Raw genomic sequence first — 18,846 nt, 5'->3', positions numbered from 1 at the left:
AAGAATTATGCCAGGCATCTTGGTGCATGCCTGTAATCTCAGTACTCAGGAGACTGATAAAGGAGGATTGCCGTGAGTTCAAGGCCAGCCTAGACTACATAGTGAGTTAGCTAGGCTTGAACTGCCTAGCAAGACCCTGTCTCAAAAAAAGAAAAAAATATATTATTAGTTGATTGTTTTCAGTAATGATTCTTAATGTAAAAGTTCTCATTTTCCCAATCAAAAGACATAGATTAACACAATGGATCAGGACACAAATCCAGTGATATATATTTAAAGAAATACATTTAATAAAAAAATTCATAGACTAAAAATCACAGGATGGAAAACAAAATTCCATGCAATGGGAAACCAAAGACTAGCAGAAGTAGTTATCCTATTTTCAGACAAAGTGGTCTTCAAGTCAAAACTGATCAGAAGAAGCAAAAAAAGGGAATATATTGGTTAAGGGAACAATTCAACAGAAAGAGATAACAATTATAAATATGCGAGCCCTGAACACTGGTCTCATTTTCTTAGTAAAAAGATTGATAAAAGTGATTAGATCTGTTTGTACCACCAGTGGTACATGACACCCAGTGACAGGACATGTACCACTGGTGATTCAAGCCAGTGAGAAGGTATTAATGAACATAGACACAAAAATCCTCAATGAGATGTTAGCAAACAGAATGCAACAAATCATCAAAAATATCACATATCAAGACCAAGTATCTTTTATCCCAGAGATGCAAGGATGGTTCCACATCCACAAATCAATAAATGTAATAAATAAATAAAAACAAGGACAAAAATCACATGTTCATCTCAAAAGGTGCGGAAAAAGTCTTTGACGAAATCCAACATTTATTCATGATAAAAACCCTAAATAAAATAGGTATGGAAGGACCTTATCTTAATCTGATAAAAACCATTTATTACAAACCTACTGCCACAATCATATTAATAGGGAAAAGCTGAAAGCTTTTTCTCTAAAATTAGGAACAAGTCAGGCTGGCGATTTAGCTCAGTGGTTCCGCTGCCTGCCTAGCAAGCACAAGATCCCAAGTTCGATCCCCGGTACCAAAAAAAGAAAGAAAAAAGAAAATTAGGAACAAGACAAGGATGTCCACTATCAGTTCTCCTATTCAATTTAGTGCTCAAAACATTATCCATAGTAGTCAGACAAGAGAAAGAAAGAAAAGTGATATGTATAGGAACAGAAGAAGACTAATTATCATTATTTGCAGATGACATGATCCTCTACATAGAAGTTTACAAAAAATGACACCAAGAGACTTCTAAAATTAATGATCATTTTCAGTATTTTAGTAAGATACAAAATCACACAAAAATCACTAGTGTTTCTGTTCACCAACAGAAATGAACTCACAGACAAAGACATTAGGAAAACAATACCATGAACAATAGCATCAAGAAAAATTACATAGGAATTAACCTAATCAAGGAATTGAATGACCTCTACAATGAAAACATCAGTATTGTGAAAAAAGAGATTGACGAAGGCATCAGAAAATGGAAGGAAAGATATCCCCTATTTCTAAATAGACAGAGCCAATATTGTCAAAAAGGTCATACTTCCAAAACTGACATACAGATTTAGTGCAATCCCAGTCAACATACCAATAGCATTCCTCACAGAACTAGAGAAAACAATTCTGAAATTCATATGGAAACAGAAGGGACTGAGAATAGCAGAAGTAACCTGGGCAACAAGAGCAAAGTAGAAGGTATCCCACATTTCATGTTATATTGCAAAGCTACAGTGATAAAAACAGCATGGTACTAGCACAAAAACAGACATGTATATCAATGAAATGAAATATAGGATGCCAATATAGACCCAGGCCCATTCAGCTATCTTATCTTCGACAAAGGACCAAAACATGTATGTGGAAGGAAAGAGGCTTCTTTAATGAACAACATTGTGAGAACTCGTTATCCACGTGCAGAAGATTGAATCTCCATATCTCTAACCATGGAGTAAGCTAAAATCAAAATAGAGCAAAGATCTAAATGTTTTTTTTTGTATTAAATTCTTTTATTGGTACATTGTAGGTATACAACACAATTACATTTCTCATTGGGAATTGTACCTTTACATAAGACATCTTGGTTCTTATTTTTTCCCCATTCCTAGCCCTCCCTTCATGCCCTCAACCCTTCCCTATTTACAAAGACTTTATTTCCATTTTTTCCATTTCTCATCATTTTTCCTTTCCCTTCTTTCCTTTCCCCTGCCCCTCCCACTACCCCTACCCCTTTGGACCTTTTCTTCCTATTTTACATTATCGATTATTCATTCTAATCATTGGTGCATTTTAGATATACAATATAATGACATTCATCATTGGAAATTTGCACCTTTACATAGTCTCTCTTGGTTCTTATTTTTCACCCTTGCCCAGCCCTCCCTTCAACCCCTCCATTCCTCCCTATTTACAAAGATTTTGTTCCTATTTTTCCATTTTCTCAAATTAATCCCATTCCCTTCTATCCTTTCCCCTAGCCCTCCCACTTCCTTCCCCTTTGCCCCTTTTCTTCCTATTTCACATTACCTATTATACATTTAGTCCTTATTTACAATTTCAGTTTCTCACACCAGAGAAAATATTCAGTATTTATACATGTGTGTCCTATTTATTTCACTTAAGAGTATCGCTTCAATGTGCATGCACTTAGCTATAAATGTCTCTAATTTGTCATTTTTTATGGCTGAGTAGTACTCCATTTTATAAAAAAACCACATTTTCTTTATCCAGTCTCCAGTTGATGGGCATTTGGGCTGTTTCCAAGTTTCAGCTATTACAAACTGTGCTGCTATGAACATGGGTGCACATATATCACTGTGGTATGATTCTTTTAATTCTTTGGGGAAGATCCCCAGCAGTGGAATAGTGGGATCAAATTGGACTTCCAGTCCTAGTTCTTTGAGGTATCTCCATACTGATTTTCACAGTGGTTGCACCAGTCTACACTCCCACCAGCAGTGGAGCAGGGCTCTTCTTTCCCCACAGCCCCGCCAGCATTTGTTATTGGTTGATTTCATGATAGCAGCCATTCTTTCTGGAGTGAAGTGGAAATCTCAGCGTTGTTAGATCTAAATGTTAAAACAAATCTTCTGCTGGAAGATAAAATAGGTAAAACTCTTGAAGACATAGGTGTAGGCAAGGGCTTTCTGAATAGAACCCTAAATGCATAAGAAGTGGCAGCAGGAATCAACAAATGAAATCATATTTAATTAAAAAGAATTCTGCACAGCAAAAGAAATAATCAACAGAGGGGAGGGATAACCTACAGAAAGGGAAAAATATTTGTCAGCTGTTCATCAGATAGAATAATAATATCTAGAATACACTGTATAAAGAACTCAAGAAACTAAGAGCCCCCAAATAAAGACCAATTCAAGAAGTGAGCAGCTGAAATGAATAGACATTTCTCAGAAGTACAGATCGCTAGTAGATACATGAAGAAAATGTTTAACATCTCTGACCATTAGATAATCCAAATTAAAACAACATTGAGATTTTATTGTACTCCAGAAAGAAGGGCCACCATCAAGAAATCAAATAATAACAAATGTTGGTGAGGATGTGGTGGTGGTGAGAATCCCTTCTACATTGTTGGTGGGAGTGTAAATGAGTACAGCTAGTACAGAAATCACTATGGAGATTCCACAAAAAATGAAAAATAGAGATTCCATCCAACCCAGTTATTCCCAATTTAGGTATCTTCCTGAAAACAGCTAAAGATATCATATGAAAGATAAATGCATATGCATGTTTATACCAGCACAACTTATAATAGCTAAGTCTTGAACATGATCTGTATGCCCATCAACAGATTTATGGATAAAGAAAATATGGTATTTGTATGCAGTACAGTACTACTCTGCCATAAAGGATAAATTTGAGTCATTTGTAGGAAAATGGATGCACCTTGAGACAATAATGTTAAATGAAATATATCAGACACCTAAGCTGAGATATCATATGGTTTCTCTTATATGTGAAACCGCAAATGGAAGAAAGATAAAATAAAGGCAGATAACAGGAAATAGGGAGATAGATCTTTTGCAAAAGGGAAGGGAACCAAAGTGATGGAATGGGGAGGAGGGAGAATTAAAATGTGTTATATACATGTACCAACTTCCTCTGAGAAATGTAATAGTTATGTCCTGCAAAAATGTACCAATTAAAATTTTTTAATTAAAAAAGAAAATATAGTAACGTGAGTCACAGAGACAAAAAAAATGAATCTTTGAAAAAGTGAGGGTAATTCAGGGAAGGAATAGAGAAAAATCTTTTGGGCATGAAGACCCAAACTTACAGTTAACATCCTTAAGGAAGACAAGGCTTCCGTGAAATAATATGGACTTAACAAAGTCCATGAAGTTGCCAGTGTGTGGAAAGATTCAAATAGAATTTATGAGAAGAAAGTTGAAAATACATATTAAATAGATCAAATAGAAAAGAGATATAAAGCAGAAGAATATATTTGAAGATTAGGCTAATGGTTCTCAAAGTGGGGAATGAGCACCCATGAAGGTCTCTAAGATCCTAGAAGGGATTTCATGCAGTCCCATATCCTTATCTGTACACATTTGTTTTTTTCATAGACTTTAAAGAAAACATGTTCGTCAAATTTGAATTCAGAGGGCAGGTCTGACTGTAAATGTCTTGTATTAAACCAGACTTTAAGATGCAAAAGTGCAAAATGCTGTTCCTCTCAATGTCGTTTTAAAAATGTACTTTCTAAAAATGTTATCCATTAACATGTATTTATTTTAAAGAAATGTGTTTTCCCCATTTATTTATTTATCGAGATATATATCTTTATTTTCACAACATGACAGCATAAAAGAGAATCCTAGGGTTAATCATCTTTTACATTTTTCCTGCATTTATTGATTTCATCTATTTTATTACTGGGTTCTTTTGTATTTTTAAGGAAGATGCAAGATTCCCCACTTTGTTTTTCAGAAGAGCAAAATTCTTACTGTTAAACCTGATAAACAGCAATAAGTGGGGGGGTCAGTGTAATTAATGGATCTAAATTGTGAAACTAATAAACCTTGTAAGAGGAACATTTAAAAAATATCAAAAAGAAAAGAAAATGTAGTTTCTCTTTAATACTTAGAACTTTGGCTGCCTTCTTCATACACAAAGTGAAGTATTTGCCTGAGACAACTGAGGGCAGGAGAAGCTGCAGGGCTTGGCTCTGGGATGTGTACTGGACATGGCAGCAGCCCTATCCCTGATGGCAGTTACAGGCTGGGCTCTCTCTCATCTCTCAAAGCTTCCCTCTACTTCCCTATACAGTGATCAGAAGGCAATAGGGCTACTCCTGCTGACCTTGGAGAAAAGCTCTAGGACTTTCATCTTGGTGGTTTCAGCATGGGCTCTCCGACTCCACAAGAATTCATAGCATGGACAGGTCACTGGTGGGGACCTGCCAGTACTCCAGGTACTATCTTCACTGTTCTGGTGAGGAGGTTCTTGGGAACCCCATAGGTGAAATCCATCTTGTCAGCATACACCCGATCTTTCTCAGCATCTCCCAGATTTTTCTCCTCAGAGGTGCAGTTGCCCTCTGAAGATCACAGGGAAGTAGTCCTTGTGCTCTTTAATGACACTTTTCAGGATTTCTGCCTTTGTGATAGGCTCTTTGGTTACATACTTGACACCCAGGAACTTCACCAGCTCATCCACCTTCTTCTCTAGTATGTTAATGGGTGATAACTCAGGGTATGGACACACTGCAAGATGCTTTGATCCTCTTCTGGGTTGCTGGAACCTTCATTTGATTTTGCTTGATGGAGTGGCTTTGATGATAGTGCTGGAGGAGCAGGTTTCCTGAAGACCCTGGGGAAGATTTGGTGTTCCAGGAGCAGGCATGTTCTCTGGGGTGACCAGCATCAGAGTAGAGGAGGAGACAGCTGCGGCAAACACCTCCCAAACTGCAGGAACCTTCCCACCCAGCAGGCTCTATGTTCTCTTTCATCCTGAAGCTTGTAGTGCTGATGATTCTGGCTGTGAGGCATCATAACTTGTGTTGGGGACAGCTGGCAGGAATGTGAGCAGAGGAATAGTGAAGGAGCCAATTGGCCTTGGATTCTGATCTCCTGAAATTCCTCCAATTTGCTGACCTGAGTCCAGTCCCTTCACAGGGAGCTTCACCTTCTTCTTTTTTTCATTTTAACGTTCACTGTGATAAAGACATAGTTGTAACCCCCATACAGCTCTTTAGAATTCTCCTTTTTTAGAATATAAAGAGTGGGATCAAAATGTTTGATAATTAATATTCAGTTAGCCCAAGTAGTTAAACATCTGGTAAATAGGACTTGGGAAATAAATAATTATTCAAATAATTTAGAACAATTCAAGTAATTCAGAAGACCTTAAGAGTGAAGGATAAGAGTTTCCACATTGAGTGAACTCAGTACAGTATTTAGCAAAATGGATTAATTTGCATATATGGTGTATTATGACATTTAAAAACTCTGAGGACTAAGAAATAATCCTGAATACTTTCATAAAGAAAAAAACCAGGTTACATGCAAGTGTTTGAGAATCATAATAAAATTGATCTTTTCAAAAGCCAAACTGGAATCCAGAAAACAATGGAGCAGTATGTTCTCCAGTTTAAGAACATAGTAGCTTGGCAGATAGCGCTGTGCTGAGTGGGGCAAAGTAGGGTCCCAGGAGTAATGACTACAAGAAATTGTGAAATTGATCAGTTCTCTGAACTATTTGAATTGAGGAGATGGCAATTCTGCAGAGATTATGAATAAATTAATGAAACTAAAGGAAACTACCAACAGTGTCAACTCAATTTTTGGCTTTAGGGAAATCAAATTTTATGAACAAAAATATATGTAATAATGAGTCATATAATTCAGCTGTAAATAATACTTACATAGTCAAAATAATGAAAAATTTAAACAAATGAAACATTTTCCAATAATGAATTATATTTGGAGAGTGATGAGAGGAGAGTCATATGGAGAGGGATAATAGGTTAAATGTCAGGTAGCTAGGAAATTAGTTAACATTTATAACTGGAAAGTCAATCATAATATAATGTAAAAATATGTACATGAAGAGGAAGAAAGAAGAAATATCTAATAGTTGAAAGTTTGTTATATTAAACATAAATAATTATTTAATTTTACTGCAGTCTGTGGGAGCATAATCACATGTATTTCCACTTCAGTGTTTTCTTAGCACAACTTTAGATTTAATATTATCTGGAGAACAGAGCTGCTCCCCTTGCTCTCTAGGCAACAGAACTTCTGTGTACCCTCTGTTGGCAGAATGCTCATATTGTTCAGGGACTCGACCCCTACCCCATGGACCAGAGCTTACCCAACACTGAAAATCCTGTTTTTCCAACCAGTGATTGGTTGATGAATGCATACATGCCAGAATTCTGACCGGTTAGGCCTAAGGGAGTATGTTCATTGGTGGTGGTAATAAGGAGTCAGTCAATTAAATCCAACTGAAGTGATTTTAATTGGTAGTTTTTCAAAAAACGGTGTTTCTTTTTAGAGTTATAGTGGTCCCTAATTAAATCCTTCTATATGCACTGAGTTTGATAGTGATGAAAAATTCACATTTACTTGGACCCATTTGCAGCAAGACTTGCAATGGTCATAACAAGGTGTTGTTTTTAAGCCACTAAAGAAATAGTTTCAGACTCAAAGGAGTATTGGTCTGTGAAGCAAACAAATTTTTAAATAAAGTGAAACAATCAGGAGAGAGGGCAAAGCAGGAACACTATTGTTTTGACATTCTAATTATAAATACATTAGGCTTGACACACAAAAGTCATCAAACCATCAGTCTTGGAGATGGTTAAGTTAATTCACTTTTTGAAGTTCAATAATTCATCTGTGAAGTGTCAGCAGCTGGGTCTTGTTAATGGTAAGCCTTTCATTCCTGTTAAATCAATTGTAAATAATAGAACCCCTCGGAGAAAAATGATGAAATAAGCATTGATTTCCAAATTGGGTGTCAGATACAGAGCATTAATAAAACACATTGCAAGCAAACAAGTACCTAATATACTCTGATCACTGAAATAGTAATCAGAGGGGGAAAAAAATCAATGATTTTTGTGTAAGTTGCTAGTATTTTAACATTTCATTTGTATCTATGTATCATATCAAATATCTCATTTGGGGTCCTATGTGGTTATTTAATTTTCATTATCTTCACCAGCAAAAGCCAGGTGATTTTTTGTACTGTTAGGCTTGTTTCTTCATCCTCTAAACAGATAGTAAGTGTTTGGACATATATTTTCTTGGCTGCCTGACACTGAAGATTTTGTTGTGTTTAATGTAATACAATAATCATTTATAGTAAGTCATATAAAACACTGCAGAAAAATGTAACAGCTCTAATAAAACTTTTAAGGAAAATAAAGCTCTCTAGAAGGTGTCCATAAAAGTGCTTTATGCCCACAGACTCTATTAAATGTTAATGCTAGGGTTCTGTGAAACCACATATGAAGTCTACTGAAAGGAAAATGTGTAAGACTTTATGTTGATTCTCCAGCAAAGGAGGTTGGAAGGGCAATGTCATATTATCTGTATAGACTGAAATATTAAAGCCAGTGAAATATCTGCTCACTGTGCATTTTTCGAAGGACTAGTTTGAGGGAAAGTACATGAATTTTATGCTTGTTTTTGAGGTTTTACTCACTGGTGGGAAAGAGTGGAAATACTAAGGGTACATTAAGGGTACATCTTTCTAAAGAACACCTCCAAACTTCTCAAAATTATGTTGCACAGTTTTTTTATGAATGATCTCTAAAGACAAAAGAGTTACACATTGATAAGGTTTGGCGTGATTTTCATGTTTTCATGCTGTGTCCTCAAATTCCGATTCTAATTACACTGTTTCTTAATCCATTGTGTCTTTTGTTTTTCTTATTTCTAGACTTTCAAATGAAACCTCTGTGATATTATTTAATAGTTACCACATTTTAACCTTTATCAAATGGTTAATTGTCATTGTGTGGCATCTAATGTTGTTTACAGCTTCAATACCAGGCTGATTAACTCTTTGATGGAATACTATTTTGAAGAGTAGATGAGATACCGATACTCACTAACATAGTCAGAAATAGAAATTATTTATTACAAGAAACAAACCCTGAATACAAGAAGTAAAATGACTGTCAAATATAAAACAATATGCTTACAGATAATGAGAGATATGAAGTCTGACATCTTTTTCCCAAACCTACACAAAGACCAATTACTACGTATTTCAAACAAGAAAATCAAGATGGAGAAAGAATGGAAATTATGCCAAATAAAATATATTTGAGAGACCTAGGAGGTTTTAGCTAGGAGTACAGGAGACCCACACTCAGGTTGTCTACCAGATTGCTAAGATCTGCTACATTAGAATGATCATATAAATGGTGCACCTTTGGAAAGAAAGGGGTTAGTATTAAAGATTAATATACAATAAGAGTTTAACTTTTGGTCTCAAGTAGGATTAAGGGGAGGGAGAAGGATTGCAATTTGAGGGAAGGATTTCAGAGGAACTGTTGAGTAGCTGAAATGAAATGCCTTTGGGAATTTTGGAATTTCCAGTTAAGGGAATTGCTCAAGTGGAGATTGTGAGGTCACTTGACAAGGACATGTAAGACGGATTTAGTTGGACCAAATGAGCTTTAATGTTGTTGCAAACGTTGAGAATCTTTGGTTCTAAATTTTAAATGGAGAATTCCCATGGAAAGCTGTAAGTTCTGTTATTTTACGATATGTTCATAGAATTGTATTCTAGAATAAACGTAATGTAGTCCTAAATCGCCAACAATAAAATGTTAAAATAAACCTAAACTTTAAGAATGAGCTTGGATGAAACCTTAGAAACCTAATTTTGGGTATCAGGGTTCAAAAGTAGGAATCTTAAATTAGGGTAGGAATTAATTAAGATAAAAAAATTAAGGTGTAGGGCCAGGGATTTAGCTCAGTGGTACCACCGCTTGCCTCGCAAATGCAAGGTCCTGAGTTTGATCCCTGGTACCAAAAAAAAAAAAAAAGAAAAAAATTTAAGATATAGATTGGAGACCTTGAGCCTTGATGAAAATTTCTTTTGATGCAAGGCTCCAATTCCTTAGAATGCTTTTATAATGGACTTTTAGGAAGCCAGGATATTTCAAATAGTCGATCCAAAGTTTCCCACAGTGAAGTTATATGTGCATTAATTCTAGGGAAATTGAACTATAGACAGATATTACAGTGAGTAGTGCTATAAAACAGTGCTCTATATTTGTTGGCATTATATGCCACCTTTGACTTTATCTACTACACTTTATAGGGAAGTGTAGGGGATTTTCAAGGGTAATATTTACGTCGTGATTTTAGCCTCATTTGCTGGCATAGATCTGAACTTGAATGCTAGAGCGTTTCTGTCTTCTCTTTGTCCAACAACTCCTTCCCCGGAACCCCCATGTCAGTTTAAGTTCTGTGTTCTCTGTAAAATCTTCCCTGCTGGCTGCGACTAAGGTTGAGAATCCCTTTTTTAGCCTTTTATTCTGCTTGTCTGCCAGGCAGATTTTGGCACCAAAATAGACCTGGGTTTATTCTCTATTTGTAGCTTTCTGGCCTCTAAACAAACTTTATTTTCCAGAGTCCCCAAAGTGTCACACACTTTATGCATGGTGGTTTCTTTGAGCTGGGCTGCACTCTTCCCTAACTGGAAAGGTCTTCTAGGAGAGGAAGCCCCATGATGCTCTCACCCCTGCCCCACAGCTGAAAGCATCTCTTGGTGGAACTTGGTCCTTTCAGTGCAGCCTGATTCATACAGAAAGGCTAAAGATGACTGTACAAGATAATAATGCAAAGGAGAAGTTCTGTTCGTTAGAGTAGTTTCAGGCTGCTTTCCTGTATTAGGCTTTTAGTGCTTGTGCTATATAAACTGTGTGCCCACAAAAGGCTTTGGAGTGCTTTTTGAATGTTCTCTGTCTCTTTGGGAGTTTTGCATACAAACTGGCTGATTTCATAGCTATGGGTTCATATTTGAGATTCATATTTTATGCTGTGTGGTATTAATAGTTTGAAAAGTATTTCTCAGATAAGAACCTTGGTCTTCTACTCTATCTTCTCTTGCTTTTTTGAATTAATGTCATAGAGGCATGAAAATTTGTATGTTCTGAACACCTGCAGATTCATGTTTTATAAGTAAGGCCCATCAATTACAAAATAGTCTATGCATAATGAGATTACAAAGGATTTAGAATCACATTTTTTTCTATTAACTAGTGTGCATGAGAAAGCATGATATGTGGAGATATATCTCCATGATATGGAGAAATCTTTCAGGGGGCAATGGAAGGGACAAGAGCATAGTTTGAATACAATAGAGAATGCTTTTTTTTTTTACAAGCTATCACCTCATTGAAAGATTTATATCTTTAAAGGATTGAAAGGTAAGCTTTAGTTGAGGTCAATTTATTATGGACTGCTCATAGTGTAAGAACTCTGCACAATACTTCATGCACATGCATGTTGAAGCTTATTCTCTAAATTCCATTGTTTTTCAGGATTACAGGAGTGGCTGCACCTTCTTTGAAGCTCAGCACTTTTTACAACGAAAATCTCATGGTTGTACTTACATGTAATATGTATTAAATGACTAACAAATACTTAACTAGGAGACACAGCAGCAACTGAACAAAGAATAGCTTTAACTTATTATCATGAAGGCGTGTAATCTATAGGCTAGCTTCAAGAATAATCTGATAATTTGCGTAGCTCTGCTTGATATCATACTCTGTGTTATGGTTGCTTGTAAAGTGTAAGCCTTTAATGCTTATATTATTGTCTTTTCCTTTTAATTTTTACCTTGTGATCTACTTATGCTATTGGCCACCTGGGAGGTAGGTACCATCAACTCTGAGCAACTCTGTCAGGTTTTGGTTTTGCCAGCCGTGGTAAGTGAGGTTAGGCTTTTTACATGCAAGAGGAGGAGGCTGACAACCTGGGGACATGGCAGTGAGATTGATACAGTGCACCTCCGGTGGGAATTTCCTGTATTTTAGCCATCTGTATTGTGTGAGTGCTGGTCCGTCCACATCATTTGAGTGCCCATAACATAAAGACACATGTTAGGTTGCATGACTCTTGCTTACTGATCGAACTACTAAGCATTGCCAATTTGAGGACTATGAAACCCATCTTTGATATATGAAAATACTGGAATAGCCAGGAACAACCCTTTTCACCAATCTTAAAACCTAATAGATGAGTGTTTCACATGGAATGTAAAATTCTTTTATAAAGCATAATAATTATAATGAGAACAATGATAGCAAATGTTTGTGTAGTTCCTGGTAACTGCTAAGCAAATATATAATATATATTGATTTATTAAACACAACAACTCTACCTGAATCAAGTTTAGAAAAGGTTAAATAAGTTACACAGGTAATAGTAGTGGTGAAGCTGGGATTTAAACCCATCCAATTACAGCTTTTGTTCTTGTAGCCAACCAAAATTGGGTTTAAATGTTAACAAATGTTACTTGACACTCAAGTTTTGTTTTTTGCTTTAATATGTAAAATGAGGATAATAGAGTCTATATACCGTTGGAATTGTGATAGCCCCATCTTATTAACTTAGTCGTATTTATAGTGCTAGAAATATAAGAGCTAACCACCAATGGGTGTAACGTGGCCTGGTGTATAATCCATATATTATGGATACATAGAAGAGAGATTGCAGAATGAAAGGGATGAAAAGTGCCCATGTTCTTGTTTATGACTGTGGTTTAACCCTTCTCCTAGGGTTTCTGTGGCAGGCAGGTACAGAGACTTCGCCTTAGGCAGGTGCTTCTATTTCCTGCATTTTTTAGCAAGTTTGCCTTACTTTACAGCTCACGGCCTTAGATCTTACTGATCTGGAAAACAGCAACTGTCAGACTAATTTCCTCTTGATAATACTGTGAATTTCCTTCTCTAATTGGATAATAGAGTTATTGGGAATTTTTCAAATACAAGATGGGATAATCTGCTGAGGGCAGAATGAGGCAGCACCATACTGTCTTCCCTGAGGATTGCCCGCCCACAACCCGACTCACCAAATGGGTGGATCTATCAAAAGCCACATAACTGCCACCCTTGTCCTTTGTTTTGACTTCCTTTCTCTGCTGATTGGTCTGCTGTCACCAAAAAACATAATTGCCATCTTTTTTTGGTCTGTCTTCTTTGACTAATTCATCTTCCACAGTTGAATTTTCATTAAGAGACTCAACTTCACAGCTTTAAATCTGAGTCATTTCTTAGAGATTCTCAGGAGAGAACAATCTTGATTTGTGGAAAAAGCATGCTTTTGCAACCTCCAGTTAGTGGAGTGTTTACATTTTTTTGCTATCTTATGTTTGTTAAAGGAAAGAAAATCAGCACAGGAAATAGCAGAAAGGAAATAATAACTTTACTATTTTCAAAGAAATTTTATGTTGATGACATTAAATAGTTTGAATTTCTGCCAGGTTTACTGCTCCTGAAATGTTCATTAACAGAAAATTGGTTTTCAATTTCTACTACTTATATTTGAGTATTATCTCCTTCCCTTTCTCCTTTCCTTTCCAAATGTATTTAGTTTCCTCTTAAAAATATGTGTGTGAGTTTGTGTGTGTTGTAGACATATACATATTTTAAAAGTTTATGTAGTAAGGACTTAAAATTCTAATTTTTAGAGTGTGTGCTTTTTAAACCTTTTAAATGTGGTCCAAGATGTGAAAGAGATCTAGAAACAATAGTTTCATATTGTTAACAGAGCTACTGAATTTTTGGCAGACCATTCCAAGTGGTTACCTTCAGGCTCAAATAGGCTATATATATATACACAAAATGAAAACTCCAAAGAGTTTCTTGTATTGCCATGAAAGAAAACCTTACTAATGAATCTTTGTGCAGCACATTCATTACTATAATGTGATCAGTAGTACACATAGTAATTACATTTATAATATCTCTCCATTACCAGATGAAATGGTGAAGAATTAGAGTAACCTAGGTGTGTTTATAGTTTACTGGTATTTGTCTTAACATGAGTGTGCTTTTTTCATTGCTAGAGCTACTTTCTTGGTTTCCTGTCCTCTAAAAGCGCTAATCTCCAATAGGTGCCTTGCTGGTGCTGTCTGCAGTGGTTCAGTGAGAGCAGAGGTGTCTGCTGTCTTCCGGTTTGTGATGAGCCTTGACCTGCATTTATTTTGAACTTGTAGAGGCACTGACTATGCCTGATGTTGAGGTTCCTAGGATTGTCTTTCTCAGTTATTGATGGAGGATTCCAGGAAATTTAAGACCCACTTTCATGTAGACTATTTTTCAGACTTTCTGAGAATTTGAACTTGTATTTCTTGGATAGCACCATGAAAAAATGTGGCTGTCATATTTCTGATTGACTCTAACCTTGAGATACATGTCCCCATAGGACATAGGAACACAGAATAAATAGGAAAATAGAAAGATCTAAGAGCTAACCTTAAGTGAGTTCTTGAGTACAGAAGTGTCTGTTCTGCCTTTGTCTGAGTCATTGGGGTAGTTACTTCCTAAATGCTTTAGCAATCAAATGTGATATGAGTAGGGGTTCTGGAGTCAGAAAGGTGTGGTTTGTCTTTGTGTTCATATGGCAGCTCTATGACCTTGGAAAATTAAGTTTAATTTCTTCATCTGTAAAGTGGGCATAATGAGGAGTATTGGATGGACACTTATTAGCAGCCTAGTAGATTGTGCCACAACATTTGAATGTGGGAAAGCTCAGTGCATTTATATAACTGAAAAGATGTGACCAGTATAGCCTGTAAAATTTGATTTTAAAGAAGTGAAGTTCTAAATGTAAGAAGTAATTCTAGCAAGAACTATAAATTTTTAGTTATTGGTCATATATCATGTTTCACTTTTGAACTTCCTATCTACACAAATTTCTGCCTTTAATTTAGATTGTCTTCCAAGTGGGGCTATGACTGCTTTGTAGTAGAGGTGATTTACGGTCCATCTAGATAATACCATGAGTTTAGAGCCCAGCCTGTCCACTGGAATCTTGAGTTTCACTTACAGGCTGAGTAGTCTTGGGCAAGTTATTTAGCCTCATGGTCTTCAATTTTCTTTTCTTCCAAATGAGAAGAATAATGGCTTTTAGATCACTTGTATTATGAGATATTAAGTGTGTTTGCATTTTACAGCATATGATGAATATTCTCTAAATGTTATCTGCTTTTGCCCATCCCTGTCTTTGTCAGTATATGGTTAACACTAAATAATAAATATATACTTGCCTTTCATCAACCTCTTTCTACGGGGAAATGTAATATAATATTGGAACTAATGATGTGATAAAATTCAGGTAAAGATGAGCAGATATAGACAGTGTTAAAGAAAAGACCATTTTCTGGCCAATGAGAATGTAGAGAACAAGGGAGAACAGGGTGGTCAGGCATCTTAGAAGTGGTAAACTTAGGAAGAATTGAAGAGTGAGGCTTCAACTTTGTTCATGTACAGTTTTCCAGGAAGAATGTTGGTAATACTTCCATTTGTTTTTCAAACAAGTTACTGACTGCAGTAGCTCAAGTACAATTGTAGATTTAGTGTATTTTATATAATTCATGCTTTTTGATGATAATTATTCTGAAAATTCTGTGATTTAGCCAGTGTACCTTTGGCTAGCAATGGTAAAATTATACCAATAAAAAGAATTATTTAGCATATTTGTAGAGTAACCACATTATATCAACAATGTGTTAGGTGTCAGAGAAGAAAACATGAAAAAGGATTTAGTATTTTTTGTCATAGGGACCAGTACCCAAAATGAATAAAGCAATATGGTATAAGCTAGAGCAGAGGTTTGAGATAAATATTTGGGATAAAAGGTGAGTCAGGATAAGTTTCTCAAATGAGTTGAAGAACATATGTGGAGATGCTTTGCTTTAGCCGGGAGATGTACTGAAGTTATTCACTTGCTTTACTAAATTGTATGTAAGAAGTAAACCTATTGCCTGTTGTTTGCCAAGTAATATGCTACAGCATTTTTTTTTTGGTACCTGGGATTGAACTTGGGACCTTGCACTTGCGAGGCAGGCAGTGGAACCACTGCTACAGCATTTTCATAAGAATTACTTGATGTAATCAAATATTTAAATGATCAGTATTATCCCTTTTATTGAGATAAAGAAACAGAAGCTCAGATCTAATTCATGACATTGGTAGAATAAAGGTAGAATTGATCTATGTAGGTTACAGGTAACAACCAGGTAGACTTGGAATTGTTTTTTATCAATCTTGAGCGAGCTTGGTTCTCAGACATTTTGTACATTGAATCACCTGGAGGGTGTGTTAAAACACAGACTGGTGCATGCTACCCCAGAATTTGTGTTTCAGTAAATCTGGGTTAGAGTCCTAAAATTTGGGTCCATAGGCCATGCATTGAAAACTACTGCTGTAGATTAAAGAATGCTTTTTAATGTAAATATTGATATTGCACTAAGCTTAATACAAAATTTACATGTTCTTTTTCTTTATATATATACTTACTATTATTAGCTTATTTGCTCTCTACAATTTGGCATTTCAATGGAGACTGTGAACTCTTTAAGATGGTTTTTATTATAATAATGGCTTTTATAATAATAATAGTAAGTATATATACTTATTATTATTAGCTCATTTGCTCTCTACCATTTGGCATTTCAGTAGAGACTGTGAACTCTGTAAGATGGTCTTTATCAAATACAACCCAAGTAAAGTGTCAGCAAAGATGGTGGACAGGTGAGGCGCGGCGCGATCGCGCAGGCGGCCAGAGCTGGCAGTGCGGCAGCACCATGTCGGTGAACACGGACGAGCTCAAGCACCAGGCCATGATCAACCAGTTCGTGCTGACAGCGGGCTGCGCGGCCAACCAGGCAAAGCAGCTGCTGCAGGCAGCCCACTGGCAGTTCGAGACGGCCCTCAGCGCTTCTTTCCAGGAGACCAACACCCCCTACAGCCACCACCCCAACCAGATGATGTGCACTCCTGCCAACACCCCTGCCACACCCCCCAACGTCCCTGATGCTCTCACCATGTTCTCACGTCTCAAGGCCTCAGAGAGCTTCCACAGTGGCAGTAGCGGCAGCCCAATGGCCACAACAGCTACATCGCCCACTCCACGCTTCCCCCATGCCGCCACTAGCAGCTTTGTGGAACCCAGCTGGCCAACTGCAGCCTCGCCCCCTGGGGGGACACAGCACCACCAGCCGCAGCCGTTCCTATGGACTCCAGCATCCCCTTCTCCGGCTTCAGACTGGCCACCCCGGCCCCTCAACAAGCTCCTTCAGAACCCAGGGCTCACCCTGCCATGGAGGCAGAGAGATAAGGGAGGCCAGGACCCCGTGGGGAGGGGGAGAGGATGTCTCCATGGGCCCCCTTCACCCCTCTGCACCCTTGCGCCCTGGAACCCTGGAGGGGAGAGATGGACTCTAGTCAGGCAGGGATACATCTTGTGCCAACATGCACAGCAGCACGCACGCAAGTTCATGGAGCAAAGGCATGCGGTCCCCAGCTCACACGGATTTGGCTCAGAGTGGCTTGGGTGCCTGGTAAGCAGCACCCTGGAGACCAAACAGCCTTCCCACGTGCACTCACCCGCCCTGCCAGCAGAGACATGGCTGGCTACTGACTTGGAGCTCCCTACAGCTGACGAGCCTAGATCCCCACACTCGGGAATGCAAAGCCGTGTAGCCGTGTCTATATATTTATATGTATGTCGCTCTTTAAAAAGCAACGTAGTTTATGAGGCAGCTGGACTTTGCATGTTACAGTGAGCCCCAAGCCCCGTGCCCAACACCCCTCTCCCCAGGGCCCTGCCTCGCCCCACTACCCCCTTGTCAGCCTGCACTGCTGTTCCCCGGAAGAAAAGGTTTATGGGAAACTCCAGGATTCTTCCTTCCCATCCCCAGTGCCTGCCTGCTGGGGCTACCTGCATGCCTTCCCCAGAGCCCAGGGGTACCTGAACCTGATCTTCACTTTTCTTTCCCCGTTTTTTTTTTTTTTTTTTTTTTGGTACTGGGGATCGAATCTTTCCCCGTTTTAACAAAAGAGAAGAAAGAATTCCAAACTAAAAAAAAAAAAAAGATGTAGAGAGATTGGGATGCTTATGCATTGCTGATGGGAATGTAAAATGTTGCATCTGTAGAAGGAAACAGTAGGGCAATTCATCAGAAGATTAAACTTAGAACAAATATATGATCCAGAAATTCTACTATTAGGTGGATACCCAAAAGACCTGAAAGCAGGGACTAAAACAGATATTTGTACACCCATGTTCATAGTAGCATTATTCACAGTAGTCAAAAGTGGAAACAAATGTCCATTGAAAGATGAATGGCTCAACAAAATGGGGCATATCTGTCCCACCAAATATTACTCAGCCTTAAATGGGAATAAAAGTCTGATGCACGTTGTAACATGAGCATGGATAAGCCTTGATTATGTTATGCAGAGTAAAATAATTCAGGCACAAAAGGAAAAATACTGTGTGATTCTACTTACGTCAGATACCTACAGTTTTCAAATTCATAGGCAAAAAATTAAATGGTTACTGTGACATGCGAGAAGAAAGGGAATAGGGAGTTATTATTGAATGGGTGCAGAGTTTCAGTTTGGGATGATAAAGATCAGGACATGGATTACCTGTGCAACACTGTGAATGTACTTAATGCCACTGAACTGTGCACTTTAAAATGGCTAAATAGTGAATTTTGTTTTGTATATTTTACTACAATAAAGAAGGGATTGTCAAGAATATCACACACATATATTCTCTCCTCTTTTTCTCAGTGTTTCTCTAAAATA

The 18,846-nt window shown here is 37.4% G+C and overlaps 1 protein-coding gene and 1 pseudogene across 1 annotated transcript in view; both read left to right on the top strand.

The window, feature by feature from the left end:
• Positions 1-18,846, top strand: part of Rarb (retinoic acid receptor beta) — a 784,358-nt gene that overhangs the window by 77,833 nt on the left and 687,679 nt on the right. The window lies entirely within an intron of this gene.
• On the top strand, positions 2,419-17,528 carry LOC101724129 (UBA-like domain-containing protein 1 pseudogene; annotated as a pseudogene).

This window comes from Heterocephalus glaber, unplaced genomic scaffold, assembly GCF_053883595.1.
Source record: "Heterocephalus glaber isolate CG9 unplaced genomic scaffold, H.glaber_assembly_v1.0 deba00001472, whole genome shotgun sequence".
Lineage (NCBI taxonomy): Eukaryota > Metazoa > Chordata > Mammalia > Rodentia > Bathyergidae > Heterocephalus > Heterocephalus glaber.
Note: the sequence above shows the minus strand (reverse complement) of the source record. Positions and strands in the feature narration are given on the sequence as shown.